This window comes from Narcine bancroftii, chromosome 13 (assembly GCF_036971445.1).
Source record: "Narcine bancroftii isolate sNarBan1 chromosome 13, sNarBan1.hap1, whole genome shotgun sequence".
NCBI lineage: Eukaryota > Metazoa > Chordata > Chondrichthyes > Torpediniformes > Narcinidae > Narcine > Narcine bancroftii.
In genome coordinates, this window is record NC_091481.1 from 77,416,303 (window position 1) to 77,440,736 (window position 24,434).

Here is a 24,434-nt window from a genome sequence, read left to right on the forward strand (position 1 = left end):
ATACAAATCGCTGTTATTCAGAATACAGCTCCCAGGAAACTGACCTGATCTTCCTTTGGATGCAAAACACAGAAATTCTGGAGGAACTTAGCCTGTCTCACAGCATCCATAGGAGGCCAGGATAAAGGTGAGGAAACCTTGAGAAAGGGCAATATATCTGGACTTTCCATGGACATGGACACTGAGAGACAGGGCATTTCTGTGTTTTGAGTAGGATCACAGCTTTGTTAGGCTTTCGTGTTTCATTCCTTTGGATGATCCTCTTTAAAAACTTAATCCGCTTCCACCCCACACTTTGCAAGATCCAGAATCCGCAGGCACAGATCCCGCTCCATGGATAGCGTACCACAGGGTACTCAAATCGCACAGGGAGCGGCAGATTTGGAAGTCAGAAAAATTAGACAATTATTGACAGAAATACACATTGTTTCTTGAGGAAAATATAAGAAATCTGTTTTTTTTTTTTAAATGAGGTTAAAAAGTATTTTTTACATAATGTCACAATACAAGCAGTAACTACCAAGTGCAAGAAACAGCCCTGCACCTTAATCCTAGGTAATTGCATCTTGACAAAGCGCTGCTCCAAAAGGTTTAACCACCCAGTCCTAATGCCAGCAGCTCCATACAGGCTTTAAACATGCATACATACAGCACAATAACCGGTCCTTTTGGCCCGTGCCGCCCAATTAACCATCAAACCCCGTACTTCTTTTGAACAGTGGGAGGAAACTGGAGCATCCAGAAGAAACCCACACAGACATGGGGAGAACATACAAACTCCTTATAGACAGTGCTGGATTCGAACTCCGGTCGCTGATGCTGTAACAGCGCTGGTGCTGTAACCTCTTTGCTAACCGTGCCACCCAAAAACGGCCTGTTCGAGGAGCCGACAGTATTTGTAAGCGAGATCTTACAGCCATGGAGGTCTGTGCGCAAAATAGCAGAGCCTTCACTGGCAGCAGGCCACGAGGGGTTGCAGACTGGGGAGCAGCAGACTGGCACAGAGCACCAGAATCAAGAAGAACACTCCCCCCCCGCCCCAAATCCGTTGAGAAGAATAGAGGAGACAGGGCAGGGACCACAGCAGCTGACCACTGAGGGGTTCAGTGGCTGAGGGACGGACACAGGGGCGGGCAACTTGCTGTCATGTGACCCACATGGTCTGAAAGCTACTGGAGACTGGCTCATGGGAACCAGGTATCGGAGCTGGCTTCGAGAGGTGCTGACGGCAAGAAGGGCTCCTGAAGGGCCTCGGGAGCAGTGTCAGAGGTTTGGATCTGGGTTACAATTTCAGTAGTCTTACAAAACCATTTGCAATCTCTTTGCTTCTCCTTCGTACACATTTTAAAAACTCCCTAAAAATAAATGTGATGTACACCGCTGTCCCCCACAATGGTTCACCAATATTTTTCTTAAACTTCACACCAGTGAGTACAAGATGATATTCAATGGTGGGGCACTTACAAACCAGAGTGAACTGCTGTACTCCAGGGCTATATCATTTAAACTACTTAACTGGATTGGACCAGACTAAGTACTATCATTCATTACATCCAAAGAATGAGATCACTGAATTTTGGACTTTATGCCAGAAATGAATATATTGGGGTTTTCTATTTCCTCACAAAATAATTCTACACGTCATACCAGTCCAGAATATTTCATTGTAATGTCCTCACTTTCATTAAGGAGTGAAAGTCTCGTATCTCGTAATCACCCCACTCCCACAGCATTGCAGATCTGTTCACCGTGCAACAACAAAGTTATTAAATTAAAATGCACATTTTCTAATACATTGCAGACCAGTGCAATATATTCATTTGTCAGTTTCTTTCTCCAACCTCTTCTGCACATCTCAATACAATCCTCCAACACCTCCCCCCATCACCATCTCCCTCTCCCACCTGCCCATCCACCTATTTCCCAGACATTTCACCCCCCCCCCCCCCCCCAGCTCCATCTGGCCTTCATCTCTCCTTATCAGCTTCCTGATATATCAGATCCCAGCACCTGTAGCTTCGTGTCACCACTTATCATTCTCCAGCTGTTGTCTCCACCTTCCTTCCCCCTTCTCAAGCCATCTGCCTTTTTTCCTTGTTTGCTTTCACCCAGGACCCACCTGCCTCTCATCTCCCACTTTTCCTCGTTCACCTGGCAGTCATTCTTTGCGGCTCCTACGCCCACATCACCTCCTGGCCCCGGTCTCAACCTGCCCCCTCTCTTTATACTGGCTACCTTACCCCGAAACTCAGTTCTGATGGTTGGTCTTGACACAAAATGTCAGTAAATCCTCCCCCTCACCCCTAAGAAGGGGTGTGACCTGCTCCATTACTCCAGCAGTTTTATTTTGCTACAGATTCTAACATCTCGGGTATTTGAAGACCTTAAGACATAGGAGCAGAAGAGAGGCTATTCAGCCACAGAGTCTACCCCACCATTCAAATAGGAGCTGAACCATTTCAACCACATCTCCACTCAGCCCCGCTGCCCATAACCTTTGATACCCTGTCTAAACAAGAACCCTGCTCAAATACACCCAATGCCCCGGCCTCCACAGCTGCTTGTTGCAACAAATTCCACAGATTTTCCACCCCATGGACGAAGAAATTCCTCCGCATCTCTGTCCTAAGTGAATGCCCTTCAATCCTGAAGTTGTGCCCGGTCAACCTAGACTCTCCCACTGTGGGGAACAACCTTTCTTCATCTACTCTCTCCACGCCTATCAAAATTCAAAATGTTTTAATAAGATCCCGACTCATTTATGAAATTCCAAAGAACACTGGCCAAGAGCTGTCAAATGCTCCTCGTATGTCAAATGCTCCTCGTATGAATACAATACAAACCATGTCCTCTATTATTATATGCCTGCTCTTATAAATTATGCATTGGGCCTCACTTCCACACATTAAAAATAACAGTATTGTATTCCCACAGTATATTTTTTGTAAAAACACAGCAATACTGGAGGAACTCAGCAGGTCTCACAGTCCACAGGAGGTAAAGATATATAACCAACATTTCAGGGCCAAGCCCTTCTTCAAGGTACAAGTTAAATGCAGGCAGGCACTTGAATTAAAAGGCTGAGGAGGAGAGAAAAGGCAGGGGGAGGAGTACAGACCAACAGACAAATGGCATTAATAGGATATGGATAGGACAGGAGTGAGGAAATGTGAGAATTGATGGGGGGGGTGGGGGAGAAATTGGCTCTATGAATGCAAAGCTGGGGGAAAAGGAGACAGACACAGGAAGGGGGATGGGGGTGACAGGGCCTGAACAGAATGGTGGGGGGGGGGGGGGGGGGGGGGTGCACTATGGGACAGTTCCAAAGGCAGGAGGTAATAAGTAAAGCAACACCTCCAGGGCACCAGAATTGTACACATTTTTTCCACCAAGTCTGACCAACTCTTGCACACCAAACTTCCACCAGGAACATGATTAAATGCACTGAGGTAAATTCATTTACCTTCTGAGTTTTGACAAGTGCCGCTGCTACGCTCCATATAAATCATACAGCCACAAAATTCATTCACATTGAAGGAAGCAAAAACAAATTAATCAAAATCAAATTGGCATAATTTAAAATTAAACATTTTTCAGGTTGAGACTGCAATTAGGAAAGATTCTAACTGTTGCACATGTGCAAATTACTGCACTGAGTAGAAAAAAATAACTAAAATTCCTGCTGTCTGTAGACAGTGTGCTGACTTAGAACCCTTTTTTCCCCCCGAACATCTGCTGCAAGGAAAACTCATGGCCAAACCCCAAGTCCTTACCTAATATCTGCTCCGCCAATCAACAGTCACACGAACAATAAACTACTCAGTTCAAAGCAGCAAAAAGGGAATGATGAACTTTAGCCACAAACATAATTTTAATTATTGTGCAGTTTTATTTCTGAATGACACAGTTGCAGCTGGGCGGAGCTCTTCTTTGGAAGTGCATGAACTGTACAGAACAATGCCTCTCTTGTGCTCTGCAAGAAAACAGTAGAGAATACTCAAGCCCATTTACTACACACTGAAAGAAATTCTGAAAGCTCCAATAAGCTCTTGCTACATCTCCACACTCAATGTAAAAGATTACGATCGTGAAGCAGATGGATTCCTTCCCATCACAAAGGTTCAGTGTGAATAAATTACTTCTTTCAAAACACATGGTTAATTAATTACGCTCCAAAACACAGGCTCTGTTCAGTATAGTTTTCAAGAAGGAAATGTATCTATTTATTTATTTATTTTGAGTATCTCAACTATAAATGGGCACATTCCAACACAAGGGCCTCTTACCTCAACTCTAAAGCTGGTGAGTTTTGGGAAGACACCTTTTGCCCCATGGAGGGTCTTGGGCACAAGATTTTAACAAAACATGGTAACAGACCATTTTGGCCCATGAGGCTGTGCAGGCCAATTTTACCCAATTAACCTACAACCCCCGGTACGTTTCGAACAGTGGGAAGAAACCAGAGCCCCTGGGTAAAACCTATGCAGACACGGGGAGAACATACAAACTCCTTACAGCGCAGGATCTGAACCCTGGTCCCGATCGCTGGCGCTGTAAAGGCATTGCACCAACCATGCCATCCACTTTATTGTTACGTACATCAAGGCAAAATTTAATCAACCTTTGCTTGCTGTAAAGGCACACAGAGAGGAACCAGGCTACCCACCAAGGTGAGGAAAGGAAGCAGAATAGATTCCAGAGATACCAAGTGTCTGTGGATATGCCCCCATCATCTCCACAATGTCAAAGCCTCCTGTTTGTTCCACTGGTAAACCTAAGCTTCTAGAAGCTGCTAACACTTTAGGCCCGTGGTTTTCAAACTGCCCCCTTCGACTCACATTCCACCTTAAGCAATCCCTTACTAATCGCAGAGCACCTATGGCATAGGGATTGTTTAAGGTGGAACCAGAATTTTGGAGCAGTTTGAAAACCACTGCTCTAAGCCCTTTGGCAGCCCTTTTCACCCTCGGCACCCTCACGAATCCAGTCCCTGGTTCTCATCACAAGCCGGATTCCAGCAGCCCACAGCCTGGTGAGAGTCCTTCAGTCACTGATGCCCTGGTTGGTCCGCTGCCGTGGTCACGTTCCCTCTAGGGTCATCTCCCAGGCTTCTCCTCTATTCTTTCCCCAGAGCCTGCAACCCTCATAGTCTGCTGCCAAACATGGGCGCCACTATCTTGGGTACGGGCCTCTGTGGTTTCATCCAGGTTTTAAAAATAAAAACCACTGGACTTTCTAAAGGACATTCTAAATCTACATGGGGTTGTTGGCTGGCATAACGAATGAGAAGTAGTAGGACCCCACAGATGGATAATGTGTCTCCGTACCCCTGGGCCTGCACCAGTGGCAGTTCTCCTGTTAGAGCAGTGGCACTATTTTTAAGTAGCAGTTATTCTGCAGTTCTTTGACACACCTTCGGATGGATTTATCTGCCATCAGCTGCTTAATGTCATGATACAGCTTCTTCATACAGATTTCCCAGGAGAAGAAAAAACCTCCAGAGGGCCGTTAACTCGGCTTGCGACATCGAGGACGTCTACAAGAAGCAGTCTTTGAAGAAAGCATCCCCTATCCTCAAGGATCCCCACCACCACCCAGGTCATGTCTTCTTCTCACTGCTACCATCTGGAAAAAGGTATAGGTGCCTGAAGATGAGCCCTCAGCAGCACGAGGACAGCTATTCCCCCCCCCCCCCACCACCGCCCTCCCCCCCCCCCGCCCGCCATCGGATTCCTGAATGAACAACGATCCACTGCCTTAATTTGATTTTTTCTTGCACCATTTTCATTGATTTTGGAAGATGGTTTATAGGAACGTTTGCACCGTGACGTTGCCACAAAAACAACAAATTCCGTGACTTGTTCGTGACAATAAATTCTGATCAATGTCTAGACTTTACCACATGCTTATGAATTTTCTTTTCCCTTTCGTCTCCTTTCCCTGCCCCTCACGGTCCCCAACACAATCGCGCCGTCAATATTAGAAAATGCTATGCTTTGACAATGGAGATCCCAAGACAGATCCTAAGCGATGGCGACCCCCAGGAATTTGAGGTTCTCGACCCTCTCCACTGCTGATCTCCTAAACTCCACAATCATCTCCTTGGTTTCGCCAATGCTGGGTGCAAGGTGGTCGGTGTGACACCACTCAACGAGCTGAGCTATCCCCCTCCTGTACGCTTCCTCGTGGCTGTCTCTGATTTGCTGTCATCAGCAAGTTTGGAGATGGTACTTGAATTGTGCCTAGCCACAGAGTTATGGTGTCGAGTGAGTAGAGTAGCGGGCTAAGAACAGATGCTTGAGGTGCAGCTGTGTGAAGCTGTTACAATGAGGCAAAACCTCAGTAACGAATGGTCTTGGTGGTGGCATCTGCAGACCTCCAGTACCCGGATTTAGGAGGCATGGTATCCCGTCCCCATCCTGATCTCTACTTTCTTATACTTTGCACATTCTCCATGCGATTGTGAGGATTTCCTCTGGTCCCTCCTTTATCAGGAACCGCAAGCAGGTTGGAAGGCTAATTGGCTACTGTAAATTGCACTTGGGTGTAGAGGCAAGTGGTAGAATCTGTGAGTGTTCAGATTTATTGTCAGAGTACATGCGTGACATCACATACAATCCCGAGATTCCTTTTTCCTGCAGGCACGGCAGAATTACCACTAATTGGTAGTGCAAAAAACTGTACACAGTGTAAACATACAAAGAGCTATAAACAGATAACAAATGTAAAACTGTGTGATACAGAGAGAAAATCAATAAAGTGCACAAGAGTCCTTAAAGGAGTGTGATTGAGTTTGTGGTGGAGGAGTCTGATGGTGGAGGGGGAGCAGCTGTTCCTGAACCTGGTGGGTGCGAGTCTTGTGGCCCCTAGACCTCTTTCCTGATGGCAGCAGCGAGAACAGTGGTGAGGGTCTTTGATGATTGCTGCTGCCCTCCAACGGCCGCGTCCCCTGCAGATGTACTCAAATAGTAGGAAGAGTTTTGCCAGTGATGTCCAAAAATATACGACATCAACAGATGGAGAAGAAAAATGAACAAGATAGTGAATCAAACAACACCTCTGGGTTTCTCATCTTTGGTTTCTATTGATTCTGTCTACGTTACTTTCAAACCTCTAGGTGGGTTACTGGAGTGGAGTATCTTCTAGCTAATTGTCCTTTAAGATCCTAACAAGTTTCTTCCCCCGTTTTGTGCTCATTGAAATCAATCTCCTAACCAGAACTGCATTCCCAGCACAGTGGAATTATCAGATCACCCCAAGCAATTCAAATTTGCTTAAATATCATCCCCCTCATCTCTCTCCCACCCCTATGTTCCGAACTCAAAAGTCGATATGGAAGCTGGCAACAAGAGTACATGTCACTCAGCTGTACAAGGGAATTAACATCTTGAAATATAATCAGTTGCCCTGGGCGCTTCAGTGAATAGTCGTCTTTGCTGACTCGAATAATTCAGTTTGGCATTCTCCAACCTGTACAGCTCTTTCTCACCTTTAATGAAGTTATTAATGCTTGCAATACAAATAAAAAGACCCCGTGTAAAGATTATAAAATAATGTTTGCATTCTAAACCTTTCCAGGTTGTTACTCAAGTGCAAAGAAAACCTTCAGCGAACCACACCAGATGACAGTTCAAATTTCATTACTACAGCAGGAAGGTACCAACAATCTCAATTTGTAATCAATCCATCTTTTAACATGCCAATAGAGCGGTGAGCAAGGTCAATGCAAGGAGTTATTTTGCAGCCCACGAGGCTGCACAAAAGCATTCACTTTGTTTTCAGAATGCTACAAAATTTGTGGCTGATGCCAAGCTTAGCCTCCCGACTTAGCTGAACCCATAACTCTGATTTAAAATGGTCTTTGAACTCGTAGCTCTGTCTCCATTAAAGCTAAAAGTCCTTAGCAGTAAAAATTACCCACAATCTGTCCATGATCCAACTATGGCCAAAAAGGCTCACCAACGCCTATACTTCCTTATCAGCCGAAAGAAATTTGGCATGTCCCCACTACCTCTCACCAATTTTTATAGATACAATGGACAGGAAGTATGCCCAATATTGCAGAGTTGTGTATGCATCTCAAGGCCGTTACACAAAACAAACTCCTCCATTGACACTTCCCACCGCCTCAGCAAAATAGCCAGTATATTAAAAGACCCAGCCCCGTCACACTCTCTTCTCCCCCTCCTGTCAGGCAGAAGATGCACAAGCTTTCAAATATGCACCCTATATTCAACAACAGTTTCTTCCCTGTTGGTAACAGATTCTAGAATGAAGCATTAACAAAATCCTGCTACCTTGCAGTTTTACAACTAAACCGTTTCTGTTACATGACACACCGGACTTTTATTTTGCACTGAAGGATAGGTTGACTTGACGAGATGCATACAAATCCAAAGTTTTTCCATTCCATCTTGGTACAAACAATATTGAAATTCTCATCTTCACTCAAATCTTTCTGTAATTTCTGCTCGAAACCTAATTTGTGTTTCTTTCACATCCTGATAGACTACAACACCAACGATGACTTTACTATCATCTACTAAGGCCCCAAGCTCTGAAATTCTCTTATTATGTTGATCAAAATCCTGTATAGTCTGATCATCAAATTAGAGAAAATTTGTGATAGTATTTGAGATGGTGCAGAGGAAATTTAAAGGGTGCAATACAAGATGGCAATACGCGTGGGTAGCCTGGTAAAAAGGGCATATGGCTTTGTTGCAGCTGGAAGAATGTGAAGGCTTTGGAGAGGGTACAGCAGGATTGACTGGCAAATATGGCGTACAAAATGCATACAAAATTATGAGGCACAGATAGGATCCTTTTAATCGAAGAATAGGAACATTTATACCAGAAGGTTTAAGGTGGAAATTTCAAGATATGCAAGCTATGTTCTTTATACCTGGAGTGGTAGGTGCTTAGTACGCACTGCCAGGGAAAGTGGTGGAAGCAGATATAATCACAACATTTAGGAGATTGCTATGAACAGATAGGGAATGGAGGGACACATATAGGAAATGGGATTAGTTTAAATTGACATCATAGCCAATTAACATCATAGCCAGCGTAGACATGGTGGGCCAAAGGATCTAATTATGTGCTACACTGTGCTCTGAGACAGTGGCAGGAATCGAAAATTGTAGCCAGAATGAGGTGGGGAGGAACAGTTGGCGTAGCGGTTAGCGCAACACCTTTACAGCACCAGCGATCGGGACAAGGCGTTTTAATGCCGTGCTGTCTGTAAGGAGTTTGTACTTTCTCACCGTCTCTGCGTGGGTTTTCACCGAGGGCTCCAGTTTTCTCCCACCATTCAAAGTGTACTGGGGTCGTAGGTCAATTGGGCATTACGCGTTTGTGGGCCGAAAGGGACTGTTACTGTGCTTTTTTAATTTTTTTTTTTTTTTTTTTTTAAATTCAATTTTCCTTTCTTCCACCCTCTCTGGAATGCCCCATGAATATGCTCCCAGGTTTTCCCTGGCACTGGCAGAGCAGTTCCAGCTGCTTGGGGAAATTATGAGTTAGCTCGGCGAAGACAACCATTTTCCCCATTCATTCCACATTGATAGGGGTGGCTGCTGTCTGTGGAGATCAGTGGATGAGGAAGGGAGCGGGAGGGGATCAAGGTGGCAGGTTGTTTTTTTGGGGGGGGGGGCGCGCGGTAATAAATAGGCCCACCAAACAAACTTCTGACAGTCATCCTTTCCCAGTGATCAGGAGGCGGAAAGGGATAAAGACAGATTGGTGTCTCGCAACCTGTACCCGCAACTTGTGCGTGGTGGGGGACGCTTAAAATGGAAACTATATTGGGCGGCAAAGGCACATTTGGTGTGTGGCGGGTTTTTTTAATAAAACAGTGGCGCTACTTTACCTAGATATGCCACTGGCAGTGAGAGAGGGCAGCATTAGTTGAACCATCACCTCCTTTCCCGTGTTTTCCCCAAGGAAACCTTAGTCTTTTCTTTAATCTCCCAAGACAGCCCTCAAACGTTTCTGCAATGTTCATACAGCATCAACAAAATGCACCAGCAGATCACAGTGACAGTATTAATCTCAAGTCACTGTTAGCCACTAAAACAACCTCCTCCAAGAGTTACAATTATTTTGTTTTTGCAATTGTGCCTCCAGCAAGTCAGATCAGATTTCTTAAAAAAAAAACCTGAGGTTATCAGCAACAAAACCCTCTTGTACAAATCCACAGTAACAACAGGAAAAGTCACAAATAGCCTGACGGGTAGCAGGAGAGAGAAGATAGCATCAACTTTTCAGATTAATGACCTTCCAATGTGCAATCGATGACCCCCCATTTAAAAACTACCTCTTCCTCATTATTTTTTTTAATCATGAGAAAATTTAGAGGGATGTGGGTTTGCATCCACCCTGCTGTCCTGGTAGCTTTTGCATTTTTAGGTACAAAAGGTCATCAACTTTAAACAACCCTGCTTCTTCTCTCGAATAGTACCTCCAACATTTTCTGGTTTAATCGCACCTGCAGATTTTTTGGCTTTGCCTTTGAAGACTGCCCTGTGAGCACGTGCACAAAAGCCCTTCAGTAACTCAGCCATAACAGGGGTATCCCAGTCCACTGTTCCCTCTAAGCGGTTCGCGCGCACGCTCGTTTTGCAGCCAGCACACAAAGGAAATTAGGTGCGCACAAAAGGTTAGTTACCGAGTTCAAAGTCTGGAATAAAATCTTATCTAAATATGTAACTTTGTCAAATACAATCATTCTTGTATTATATTAAAACATGCCAGTACAGTTTTATTAGCCAAGAGAGATTGCAACAATTTCAAGTTTACATTTGCACAGTGTGTAGCTATTTTGTCACAGGGACAAAAAATTGCACGACATAAGATTTTTGCGTCCACTGTTGGTTTCATCTTGTATTCATATGCGAAGTCTTAGATAACACATGGATGAAGGAAAAGGTTCTTTCCTTTAAAGTTGATGTAAACAGCACCATCAAGCATGCCATGAGGCTGCAAGCCTCCATTACAGATCTAACATACTGCCTCTTGCTCTGTGTCAGCTCCTGCTGGCAGCCAAGAATATTCAAATGGGAGCTATAATCCTTAAGGCATTGCTAGTTGCATTTCAGTGATTACCATTATTACACTGACGACTAAACATTAGAGCGGACATTGCCAGTAGCCACCTATTTTAATTCCACGTACCATTCTCACTCAGACACATCTGTCCGTAGCCTCGGGCACTGCCAAACCGGGGCTACTCGTAAATTTGAGGAACGACACCCAATATTCCACCTGGGCACTCTCCAACCAGACAGCATCAACTTCTCCAGTTTCTGTTAAACCCCTCCCCCAAGACACTCTCTTTCCTTCTCTCAGTCTTCTTTCTTCCAGCTCCCAAGCCTTTCTTACTCCATTCAGTTATTCCTTCCCTATCACCTCGGCTTTTTTTTTCCTGCACCACCCTCCCATCTGTAACCTCTTACCTGTGCTCACCCTGACCCTTCCTCCCTCCCTCTTCTCATCCCAGGTGCCTGCCTGATGTTTGCTCCTATCTTAATGGAGGATCAGACCAAAACATTGATTACCCTTTACTTCCTATTGATGCTGCTTGACTTGGTGAGCTTCTCCTGCACTCATGTATATTGCACTACAATCACAGAGTTTAACTCAGTAGCACAGCGGAGTACCCAGGAAGGAGAAACTTACCCGTCTCAAAATCAATCATAAAACCCTGGCTTTTCTGCGGAGGAACTAACACCATCGCCCAAGGCTTCTGAAATGGAAGTAGCTCGAACAACCATTGTGCAACGTATTAGATTCGATCCAACAGATATGATTAATAAGCTGCTGCACCGTTGGTCTCCTTTTAGAAACGTTAATTATGAAACTCTGATGAGACTAACATTGCACAGATGTCCCTTATTGAACACATTACACTGCATAAAACATGAGGGCTATTTTCAAAAGAAAATTCATATCACAAAATTAAAAGAACAATAACTGTACTGCACTCCTAATTCACTTTCACCAACCTATAAACAAAAATGCAGCACCACATCCTGCAGTGAATCACCCGAATCCAGTGGCCTGAGATGACGGACACAATATATATATTTTTTTTTAAATCACTGCACAAAGAGATAAATTATAACTGTCAGATAAAGCACATCTGGATTGCAGAATATCCTGTATGGATTTGGAACTGTGTCAAATCTTAACTCAAGCTGGAAGAATGAAAGAAAATGAAGTTTCGTGCTGTCTGATTTCAATTGCGAGGGGTTGCAAGACTCGAGCTCGAGTTGAAAGTTGTTCAACTAAAGCACCACTTTCTTGAGATAGAATTTCAAACTCCGAAATATAATGCTCCATTAAGCCCCGAGTTCAAGCTCTTAATTTGTGTTCAAGAAATACAAATTTGGTCCTCAACAGCTATCTTGTTTTGATTTTCTTTTCCCTTGCGTCAAAAAGTAATTGCACTTCCACTAGCCAAAGTTTTGAGCATGCCCATTTCTACCTTATTGCTTGGACCCATGCAACTCCTGTCCAAGTGGCAGGTGCAAAGCGGATTTTAAAGCTCTCTATTCCTGCCTTGTCAATGTACACGGAGAGAAAAAAAGAATTGACGGATTAACATTCAGCGCTTGTGGTTCTTTACTCAAGACAATCAGCAAATGCAACTTGAGAAGCGATAGCTGTATGCAATTTAGAGCATAGAGAAATGGGAATTTTGGACTTCAATTTGGGATAATAAGGGAGCCGAGGAGTTATTGTTTTGAAGCCAACATCAGTTAATACAGTTCACTGGTTCCCAATCTGTTGTGGTCACAGCAAGTCACCTTGTGCTATGAAGCTAATGAACCATTAATCTGCTATTCCCCATTAAGTTTTCAAAGTCTGTTTCGCCAGTTGTTAAAATATCACGGAGAGTCACGCAACTAACTGTGGTTTCAATTCCAATGCATCTGACTTTCATTTCAGTGGGAGCAAACATTGCACCGAACATAGAAAGAAGCTACTGAAGAGTCTTCTATTAAGATTCAGTTGATTTATCGGAAGCACAAAAAAAACCAGCAGAGGAATTAAAGAACCATGAAACACTTCTTTGATGCCCCAGTAAACTGGTGGGGAATTCATTGGAATGACTTCATCACCAACATCGAAGTACTCGAGCTGGCAGAGTCCGCAACCATCGAATCCACGCTGCTGAAGACCCAACTGTGCTGGGTGGGTCACGTCTTCAGAATGGAGGACCATCGCCTTCCCAAGATCGTGTTCTATGGCGAGCTCTCCACTGGCCACTGAGACAGAGGTGCACCAAAGAAGAGGTACAAGGACTGCCTAAAGAAATCTCTTGGTGCCTGCCACATTGACCACCGCCAGTGGGCTGATATCGCCTCAAACCGTGCATGGTGCCTCACAGTTCGGCGGGCAGCAACCTCCTTTGAAGAAGACCGCAGAGCCCACCTCACTGACAAAAGACAAAGGAGGAAAAACCCAACACCCAACCCCAACCCACCAATTTTACCTTCCAACCGTGCCTGCCTGTCCCGCATCGGACTTGTCAATCACCAACAAACCTGCAGCAGATGTGGACATGTCCCTCCATAAATCTTCATCTGCGAAGCCAAGCCAAAGAGAAACTGGTGGGAAGCAACCGAGAACATCAAGAGGTTCTTTATCCTCAAATGTGTTTGGAAAGCAAGACAGAGGCAGAGTGAACTGCATCAACTTCCATGGACCTACAACAACTCCTCCTCCTGTCGCCAGCAAGCCGTGCTATTCAACTCCAGGATCATCTTCCGATCCAGAGTCCCCACAGAGGTGCAGGATGAGATGTGCTCACGCTGCTTCTTCCAAAAGGTTCAGAGGGAGCCCTGTTATCTGTAGCTTAAGCAAGTGAATGGCATATGCTTGCAGACGGGCATTCGGAGGATCAAAAGATCCTTTCACGTCGGTCTGTTGGTCTCCAAGGCCACAGACAGAACACCATCCCAGAACTTCCTGTCCTCGATCACAGAGGTACGCGCTGAGTGGGAGAGTCTGGACCAGCCAATTCCCTGGGGGAGCTGACAGACTCCAATCATTCCTTTGAATCGAGTAAAACTCCCAGAAGCAACGGCTTTCCGGTTAAATCGTACACAGCTCTTTTGGAATGGGCAGATGCGGATCTGTTGGAAGGAAGTTCCTGGTAGGCAGCAGGTCAGACTCCATGAGGAAGGGCATTGTCATACTCATCTTCAAACAGAAGGAGAACATCAGGAATTGGAGACCCACATCATTGTTGAATGTTGACTGCAAGATCATGTCTAAAGCCATTGCCAATCAAGTCAAGTCTGTTCTGGGACAGGTGTTCCATCTAGACCAAATTTATACAGTCTCATGCCACTCAGGGATACAACCTACTACGTGCAGGGCAGGGGATGGACACCTGTCTGGTCATTGACTAGGAGAAGGATTTCCACTGGATATTGCACACATATATGGACATGCTCTCCAAAATGGCCTTTGGGAGGAAATCCAAAATTGGATAGAACTGCTCTACACGAACATCAGTAGTGCAGTCCAAATCAATGTATGGGGAAACAGATAGGTTCCCCATCATCTGTAATCAGGCAGTGCTGATCAGGCTCCAGTCTTATTTGTCTGCTATATAGAGCCCTTGGCTGAATCCCTTAGGAAGGATGAGGACATAAAAAAGCGACATTGCCAGAGAGTGGAGGGACTTGGGTCCAGGCCTCCCTGTACATGGATGATGACATCATCATCTTTCAAATACACAATCAGTCTGCAGACCGATCAGCATCTGCGGCCAGTTTGAGTCTGCATCGAATGCCAGAGTAAACCAGAAGAAATCAAGCCAATGTCCTCAAGTAACTATTCTGACCAGCACACCAACCCCTTCTGACCTGACCTCCTGAAGATATTTAGGGTATGGTTTAGAGCAGAGGTACTTAACCATTTTTCTTTCCACTCACATAGTCGGTGCTCTGTGATTAGTAAGGGATTACTTAAGGTGCTATGTGAGTGGGAAGGGAAGGTTGAGAATTACTGCTCTAGACCTAATTGTTACTGAGATATTTTGCTTGAGAAAAATTGTCATTGGCCCATTTCCTTTGGAGTTCTGAAACCGTGCACATAACGAGTCAATTAAAACAGGTTTTCACACTTTATCCATTCCACCCACATATCACCTTAAGCAATCCCTTACTAATTACAGAGAACCTACAGCATAGGGAATACTTAAAGTGGTATGAGTGGAAAGAAAAAAAATTGGTCAGAGCAGATCGCATAGGTCCACCAGAAATTGGGCCTGTGGACATGGCATTCCCTCTCAAACAGAGAAGAAACCTGGTGATTAGGTGCAAGGTGCTCTTGATACTGCTGTTCATAGCACAGGTGTAGCTCATCCCTCGCACTGCCACCCTGGTGGTCACCAGAGAAGTCTTCCAGTTCATTAGGGGGATCCAAAATGGAAAGGATCCAAAAGGTTGCCATGTACAAGTCAAAAGATAAGGGGGGCAAGGGCCCTCATCCTGTTGACCACCTTCATGTATGGCTGCAAGAGGCAGTACGCGATACCAAAGTACCAAGTGTAACTATGTGCTGAGATTCTACTTGTCCCAGAGATTACAAAGGATGGGCCTGGTCGCAATGCCCGAAGTCCTGTCAGCTGGACTTTGCCACACCACCTATCCTTTGTGGAAAAGTTTTTCCCCAGTTAAACACCTTTGAGCACAAGTCCATCAGGCACGGAATCAGCAGTTCAAAACATGCTGCAGACCCTGATAAACAAGGACTCGTTGGACACAGTGGGGTGGTTCCCTGAGCAGACTGTTCAGATTATTTGGCACAATGCTTTATCATCAGTGCTCACTAATAAGCACCAGGACTTACCTGGCTGGTGGTCAAATCCTTCCTTTACAACAGGAATATCATCCACATTGCACATTGTCCCAAAGATGACTGCAGTGGAGTGTAGACAGTTGCCCACTTCTTTACAGAATGATGATTCACTAAGAGAGGGTGGTGAAGGATGCAAGAGTCCATGTCACAGTTATTGCTAGTAGAAGAATGTCAGAGGACTCTGATTTACAAGCTGTTCCCAGGGACGATTGCAGAGACAGATGCCCAGAACTGCTATAAGACCATCAACTCAGTTAAAGGCATCCTTTGATCTGCCCAAAACTGGTTGGTCTTTGAGGGAATGCTGCCGACTGGCAGGAAAACGTTGAGACTTGATGCAGACAACGTGAGGGCACTGTGCAGCCATTCTCAACAGGGGGCCATGGACTAAAATCCTTAATAAGGTGGGCCCCAAGGGCAGGGAAGAAGGTTAGAGAGATATTCACAAAAACCCAACTAAATATGACTGTTTCACAGGGAAGGAAGCCCATAAATTTTGAGCAGAATCCTAAGGTTGAGAACGGCTGGTCTAAACTCCTTGCATCACTGGGACGACTGGAATCCGAGGGGAACGGCCCCTTAAACAACAGAGGGAAGAAGGGAGTAACAACATGGTGCCACAATGGTGTAATTAGAAATGAATGCAACAATGTACATTGATGGAAATGTATGGACATGACACCAAGGGTGTCAAAAGACTTTGAACAGTTTTCTATTTTGTAAAACTGAATGTATTGTCAATAAAGTCTATTTTGGAGGAAAAAAATGAAGGCAGCAGTGTATGACAACACTCTCCTTTCTATTGTTCAAAGTTCAGATTTATTGTCAGAATACATAAATGACATCACATACAACCCTAAGATTCTTTTTCCTGCAGGTCAGGCAGAATTTCTACTCATCAAAGTACAAAAAAATTTATCAACATTTAAAATAAAATATTAAAATTATTTTCAGATACTTATTTTTTTTTATTCCTGATCTCTCCAAACCTTTCCTATCAAACTACCTGTCTAACTATCTTCTGAACGCTCCAATTTTACCAAGCAGAATTGACCACTTCCTCTGGCAGCTTGTTCCATCATCCTCTGGTAAACTCTTGGTTCCAGACATCTAACCAAGTAGAGGCGAGCTCCAAAATATCAAAAAATATGCAAACTTCGGTACTTATTTGCTACATGAATGTGTGAGAGAGCTATAAAAACTTTTATTATATGTTAATTCTATCTTCCAGGCATTTCCTAAGAAGAGATCCACGATAGTTGAAGGTCAACGTATAATTTTTTTTAATGTTATCATGCCCACGTATTATTATTATCTGTATAAATACTTTTTTTAACCCAAGGGTAAAGTTTTAATTAAGTAAAAGAGGACCAAACATTCTCACTAATAAACTAGATGTGGTAAAATGGCACAGTGTACCTACTTTACAACTCCCTCTGGGACATTTTCACCATAGGCTTAATGAATCAAACTGGAAAACACTCAATGCAGAAAGCAAATAGATCCACTGTCAAATACAATACAAAAATGTTTTCCGTTTTAGCCATTCTACAGAGAACTCCACCTATTTGTTCCAGGCACCAACTGCTCTCTCTGTGCACCCAATTGCTACGGAACTGTGCCTCTTTCTGGTCTTTTTCAGAGAACAATCAAGGTTCAACCCATGGATCCAGAGCCACATACAGGCACACAAGACAAGGTCAATGTCAATTGATTTTTTTAAAATAATATAAAGTTTATTATGAAATAACTTTAATAATCCTCCGTTAGCTTTAAATTTAGACATACAGCTCAGTAACAGGCCCTTTCAGCCCATGAGCCTGTGCCGCCCAATTTAACCAGTGCATTTTGAAGGGTTGGAGGAAACCAGAGCCCTCGGAGGAAACCCACACAGACACAGGGAAAACGTACAAACTCCTTACTGACAGTGCCGCATTCTAACCCGGGTTGCTGGCGCTGTAACAGTGTTGCGCTAATCGCTATACTCATCGTACTACCCACGAAAGGTTGTTAGTCTTTCAAGTTCACTTGTCATCTGATTGTACAACTCAACGAAACAGTGTTCTCCAGTCCTCGGTGCAAAACATGCGAACACACAACCAGACGTAACACGCATACAAACAAAGGATACATTTAGAAGACGAGTATTAGTAGTTACCGTTAGATATTTGAGATCTTTTTCATTTAAATCTTTTAAAATAACCACATTTAAAAGCTGCTAGGGTGCAATTGGAACACATCTCAGGTAGATGGGGCCATAAAGAGAGCTTTTGGTACATTGGTCTTCAATACTGTAATACATAGCATTGAACATAGGAGCTGGAAGGTCAAATTTGGAGTATTGTTTGTGGCTTTGGCCTCCTAACAACAGGAAGGCTATCAATAAAATTGAAAGAGTGAAGAGGAGATTTACAAGGATGTTGCAGGACCTGAAGAACCAAGTTACAGGGCATGGAACACCGAAGGAGGGGAGATTTGAAAGAGGTATACAAGATTATGATGGGAAGATGGAGTAAATGCTAGCAGACTTTTTCCCACGGAGGTTAGGTAAGTTTAAAAAAACTAGAGGACATCAGTCAAGGGCGAGGGGAAAAGTTTAAAAGAAACATTAAGGGGAACTTCACACAGATAGTGGTGGGAGCGTGGAATGAGCTGCCAGCTGAATTGGTAAATGCAGGCGCAATTTTGACATTTAAGGAAAATTTGAACAGGTACATGGACAGGAGGGATATGGTCCGGGTACAGGCCAGTGGGACGAGGCAGAAAAATAGTTGGGTACAGACTAGAGGAGCCGAAGAGCCTGCTTCTGTGCTGTAGTGTTCTTTGATTCTAATGTCTAGACCCGTGTCACCTCCCATAAGCCGTAATCATTATGCTACATTTCCTTATTAATGTCTGGTCAAGCTAGTGACTGGGACAAATTCAGTAACAAAACAATTGCATGTTCAGCTATGATGGATGGAAGGTTGTTATTCAGATCGGAGATTTGTGACAGTGTATGAATCAGTACTAGGTCCCCTGTTGTTTGCCATCTATATTAACTTGGATGACTATCTAATTAGCATGGCAACTAACACCAAAATTGTTGGTACAGTGGACAATAAAGGTGGTTATCTGAGATTACAACAGTATCCAGATGAAATTGAGAGAGTGTTGTAGAACAGAAAGTCCAAGGAGCACACATAAATAGTTGCCGAAAGTGGAGACATCGAAAAACAGAGTGGGGAGAAATGGCATTTGGCCTGCACATTTTCATCAGTCAGGGCATTGAGGAGATGAGATATCATGTTACAACTATTCAAGATGGCCAGGTCACTCATTGGAGGGCTACTGGTACCATGTAATTCAGTACTATCTGTCGCATGGTCCCCCACCAGACTTGTCTGGTGCAGAGGGTGGCTAAACAACCTACAGGATGAAAAAACAAGACCTGTCAAAGGGCAGACGAACCATCTTGTACGGTCAACGGCCATCTAGCAAGCATGTGCCATGAAGCACGGAAAGGGCATCCCTTGCATTGAAACTTGGTCTACTCGTTCACTGCGACAGAACTTCTCCCAGATGTCTTGGACTGCCACTGGATCTGGAAGGGGATGTCAAGAGGGTGGGTCTGGACCTGTGCAGCCCCTATTCACCTCAATCCATTCACACACATTCTTTCTGAGGAGTGGGGTATCCTCATATCAAACCCCACAAGCTGACTGAAAATAACCATCATACTGTGGGATGGACGGCCAGAAGAAGATACAAGATGTTTGTAAGACCACATTTGGGAGTATAATATGCAGTTTTGGTCACCCAGCTATGGGAAAGATGTTATTAAACTGCAAAGGGAACATAAATAAATAATTAGATAAATAAATAGATCAACGGGAATGTTAACTGGACTGGAGGGCTTGATTTGCAAGGAGAGGCTTGATCTTTTCTCCCTGGAACATTGGAGGCAGAGGGGTGATCCAATTGAGGCATATAAAATCATGAGGGGGCATTAATAAGACACAGACCCAGTCTTTCTACCAGGGAAGGGAGCTTACAGAAAGGTTTAAAAGGGACTACTTACCAACCCCCACTCTCCTCCCCCCCCCCCCTCAAAGTGAATCATGGCATGAGAGGGAATGGGAGAAGTGGATATAATTACAATGTTTAAATGACATTTAGGCAAGGTGCATGGATTGGAAAGATTTTCAGGGAAATTGACCAAATGCAGGCAAATGGGACTAGCGGAGGTAGACTACTTGGTGAGTATAAACAAGTTGGGCTGAAGGGCCAGCTTCTAGGCAGCAAAACCTACAGCACTATGACCTTCCAACATTGTGCCAAAATCCACAATTATCGGTCTTTCATCCAGATACTTTCCCCAGTTCAGGTACCAAAATTTAAAAAAAAAAAAATACTTTTCAGGTAGCTCTCTCCCCTGTCCCTGCCAGGAGGCTGACATCCCTGCTCCTGCCGGGAAGCCGATGTGGTGACGGGTAACTAGAGCCAGCGGTGTCTCCTCTGTGATTTGGAACACATGTGCAGATTGCCGTCACTCTCTTTCCCTCTTCAATCTCCTCTCTCTCTCTCTCTCCCAAGCAAAGGCAATTTGCGCATGCGTTCCAAACACTTTTTTTTTAAAAACTGCGCTGGGTCCGACAAAGTACGTTTGCTTGACGTCACTACAAGAGGAGCACCAAAATGAAAGAAAAAATATAAAATTTACGCGATTACAGTGAAAATCGAGGCTATGAAAAATAATGTGTCTCACAAGAGCTGGCCTTGGTGGCTTCCATGTTGTAGTTGACAAACTATAACAACAGGAATTATAGGCCAATTCTGACGTACGTTCGTTCTGAGGGACGACCGGATGGTCAAAACGGAACCTGGATGTATGTCGGGGAAATTAAATTAAAACATTGGAAAGGTTTAGCAATGCTTCATTTCTAATCCTCTCAATTCCTTTTCTTTATAACATTAAAGACACCAACAACATAAAGTGCCAAAAATCAACTAATAACATCCAGAGAGTAGAGACATTGATTGACAAGAGCATAGCTGCAAAACTGGGATCAAAACAGTGGCTTGCTTTGGTCAAAAGTAGAGATAACTTATTGGACCATAGTCTTACCTCAACTGAATACAACAGCATCCAAGTAAAGGGGGCAAAACGATACCAAAATGAGACACCACCACATCCCAAACAACTTGCATCACAAGATTAAACACAATTTGCAAAGGGCAGTCAGCATAAAGCAGAACGATTTGTGCAGAGTTGACCTCTTTCAAAGTTTCTGCTCACTCAGTGAGCAACACAGAATATAATAGAATTACTGCAAGGCAGCAGATATAATGTGACAGAGCTGACAGGCCTGCTCCAGGCTCCCAGCTTGCATAAATAAACATGCAGAGCTTCACTTCAACAGCCTATTGTTTCAGTCTTCTATGCCACAAAGACATTTAATTTCCTGAAATATTATTTGTTCACAACTAGCCAGCATGTTGAAGAGGGCTTAGATTGAGATACAGGTAAAGATTTTTGTATTTTTAGAGTTTTTCGCCCACACATGAGGGCATTTAAAGTGAAGAACACAAACTACTGGATGAACTTAGCAGGACAGGCAGCATTCCTAAGGAAAAATGGTCTGTCAGCGTTTTGGGTTCCAATCCTTCATCGAGTCTAGAGTGGGAAGCATAAAGTAGGGGGGGGGAGTGGGGGTAGAGAAAGAGGTGTTAGGATGCAGGATAAAAGGTGGGAAGGGTGAAGATGCAGGTCAGGTGGAGGCAGAGTTGGATTTAGGCATAAACTAAACAAGCTACAGGTTAGGGCCTCACAATCTGTGGTACTCCCCAACTTGCGTATTTGCGAGGGTTAAGGGCGTGAATTCAATATCAACAGGCCACTTAAATCTACACGCACGCAGCAAGCGAAGACTTGTGCATGCACACAGGAATCAAAATGGCCGCACCCAGCCTACTGTTCCCAGGACGCCGACCAACACACATTTAGGTTCTTATATATGCTATATCCCCGTTATAGTTCATAAATACCACATTTGATTAAAAAGTTTGCTTTTAGACTTTAGTACACCATGTGCCCAGGCAAAATTCCGACTTGAAATCCATTTCAAGATGCAACTGATCCTTTGGTCCCAATTACAGTCATTAGCCAGGGAGTACCTGTATATCCATAAATTGAGCCTGGAGTGGGAAAATGCTTTATGCTTTAACCTATATTGCTCCGCTTCATATGTTCCAAATTTTATATTTAATTCAGGCCATCAGGAATTTGGAGACTTTTCTACTCACATGTCTATTTAATTGAGCTTTTGATCTACGCATTGGGATTACGGGCTCCACCCGTGCTATTATTCATCTGTTTACGGGTTCACACCCAAGATTCGATATGGGCTAGGAAAAGAAAGCACCAAAATGAGAGTATAACACAAAATTCAACATACCATAAATATTTTGGCAAATGACAAATAGCTTTGAATTGATATAGAATTGATGATGGTAAATTAAGTCTTCAACTACTGATGGCATATATATTTATTAATTATGTAGACCATTTTTAAATGGCTTGTGTAGCAAATTTTTACATGTAATTTTAAAATTTTACTTAAGTTGTGATATTTTAAAGCATAAATTTCCTATTTTTCAGGCTTGCAATGGAGAACATTTGAGAGCAGATACAAGAAAAAGCTGCTTGAGGAGCAACTCAAAAAAGTACCAACACTTGACAGATATTTTACTCCGGTAACCTTGCTATTAAATAATTAAAAGACATGTACGTTTTCATTTTTTGAGACCTTCTGGCATAATTTTTTTTTTTTTTTTTTTTAAAATGGGGCTTCCAAGCTTTATATAGCTTAAGGCCTCACCAAGTCAGAATCGGGCTTTGGGTGGAGGGTTTGAGAGAGGGGAAAAAAGTGAGAACAGGAGCAAGTAAAGGAGAACTGGAAACAGTGGAGCCAGAACAGATTGAGCAACTGCTTTGTCGAACAAAGTTTCAAATATATACAGAAAGTTCAGCGACTTGAGGATTCAAACTGATGTATGAAGTATATGATGGATAAGTGATCGTGCAATAAACGGCTCAAATTTAATCTCTGCACATCTGTCACATCCAGTATTATGTACCTTGAAGGCTCCGCTGTGCTGACACTAAACCCTACACTGAATTATTGCTCCACAGAGTCCATCATCGGTCACTGTTGCATTCTGGCCCAAGACATCAGGAATATGTAGAAGCCTTGCAAAAGCAGCAGGAAATATGGACAGCTTCACAAACTACCCAACCTCCCACTCTACTCAAGCCTCATTTATCACCTCAGAACCAACAAAACCCCAGTGGAAACAGGTCAGTCTCCATCCCAATAGACTTCAGTGCTGCCAGGCTGGATTTTCACTTTCCTAATCCTTCAACAGAAATACATTTAAGATTCTTATATGGTCATGTAATAAAAACAGAAAATGTCATTATTACACAAAATTTCCTCTGGTCTATTGTAAGGCATACAAAGATTCGCCATCAGCAGAAAATGCCCTGACAGTCATTGAAAGGGAAGCAAAAGAGAATTTCTCCCAGAGTCACTGAGTGTCAGTGGATTTGCCTCCAGTGGCCTATATAGCTGCAGACTTCAATCCAAATCATCGGCAACCTGAGCTCCAGGTCCAAACCTCCGACACAATCAGGAAGCCCTCGGCATTCTCTTGCATCTCAGTTCTGATACCCCTTCACCCAGTCTCCAGCAGTCTGCACCCTGCTGCAATCCCTTGGCCGTAGTCGCCAGCAGCCCGCAGCCTGAATGGGTTCCTCGCCATGGTCACCAACAGCCTGCCGCTTGTGTGTTCTTCAGCAGAGCCCCTCACTGGTCTGCCACCATCCCGTGGGTCATCTCAAACGGGGGTGGGGAGGTCGTCTCCCCGTTTTCTGCTGCCCTTTGCCAGGCCTCTGCTTCCACGGAGTCTGCGACCCTCTCATGACCGCTGTTGATCATAGGTGCCATTATGTTGAGCCCAGACCCCAAAATTGTAGGATTTAAGAATAAACCACCGATGGCTCCTTTAACAGGCTGCTACTTAGAACATATATTTGACAAAAAATGTTTAGTGCTTTCAAATAGCTAAACTGCTTTCTAAAGATCATTGCCCTAGCTCAACTGATGGGCATCAGCTCAAAAACTGACCATTTTCCTAAATCAGCCACAAGTTTTTTTTTTACAGAAATCAAGGGTGTCTGGTTCAACTTAACCAATTCTTGCCTGGAAGCTCTCTGGCTGTGTGGCCATTTAAACTGTTTAAAACACATGTGAAAGAAGAGCTGAATGAGTTATCCACTCCCACAACTTTATTCGACTCCAGTAACTCAAAAAAGGTCACATTGATCAACAAAACTGCACTCGAGCATTAATTATACAAGGAAAAGTTCAGTGGCTAAACTGCACTCAGCCACACATCTTACCCTTCCATTGCAATGAAGTAGCTCACCTACATCCATACAGATTATCCTCTTCAATCAAGGTCAAAACAAATGTTAATTTTAAATCCGAGAGCAGTAGATTTTTGTTAACCCAAGGAGA

The 24,434-nt window shown here is 43.8% G+C and overlaps 1 protein-coding gene across 7 annotated transcripts in view; it reads right to left on the minus strand.

The window, feature by feature from the left end:
• The window catches only part of sipa1l3 (signal-induced proliferation-associated 1 like 3), a 244,325-nt gene that overhangs the window by 161,916 nt on the left and 57,975 nt on the right, over window positions 1-24,434 (minus strand). Inside the window, exon 3 of one of the 7 annotated variants that reach the window (XM_069908177.1) lies at window positions 22,159-22,260. The exons of the other annotated variants lie outside the window; for them this stretch is intronic. The gene's annotated coding sequence lies outside the window, so the exon portion shown is untranslated. The remainder of the gene's footprint in view (window positions 1-22,158; window positions 22,261-24,434) is intronic. 7 annotated transcript variants of the gene reach the window in all.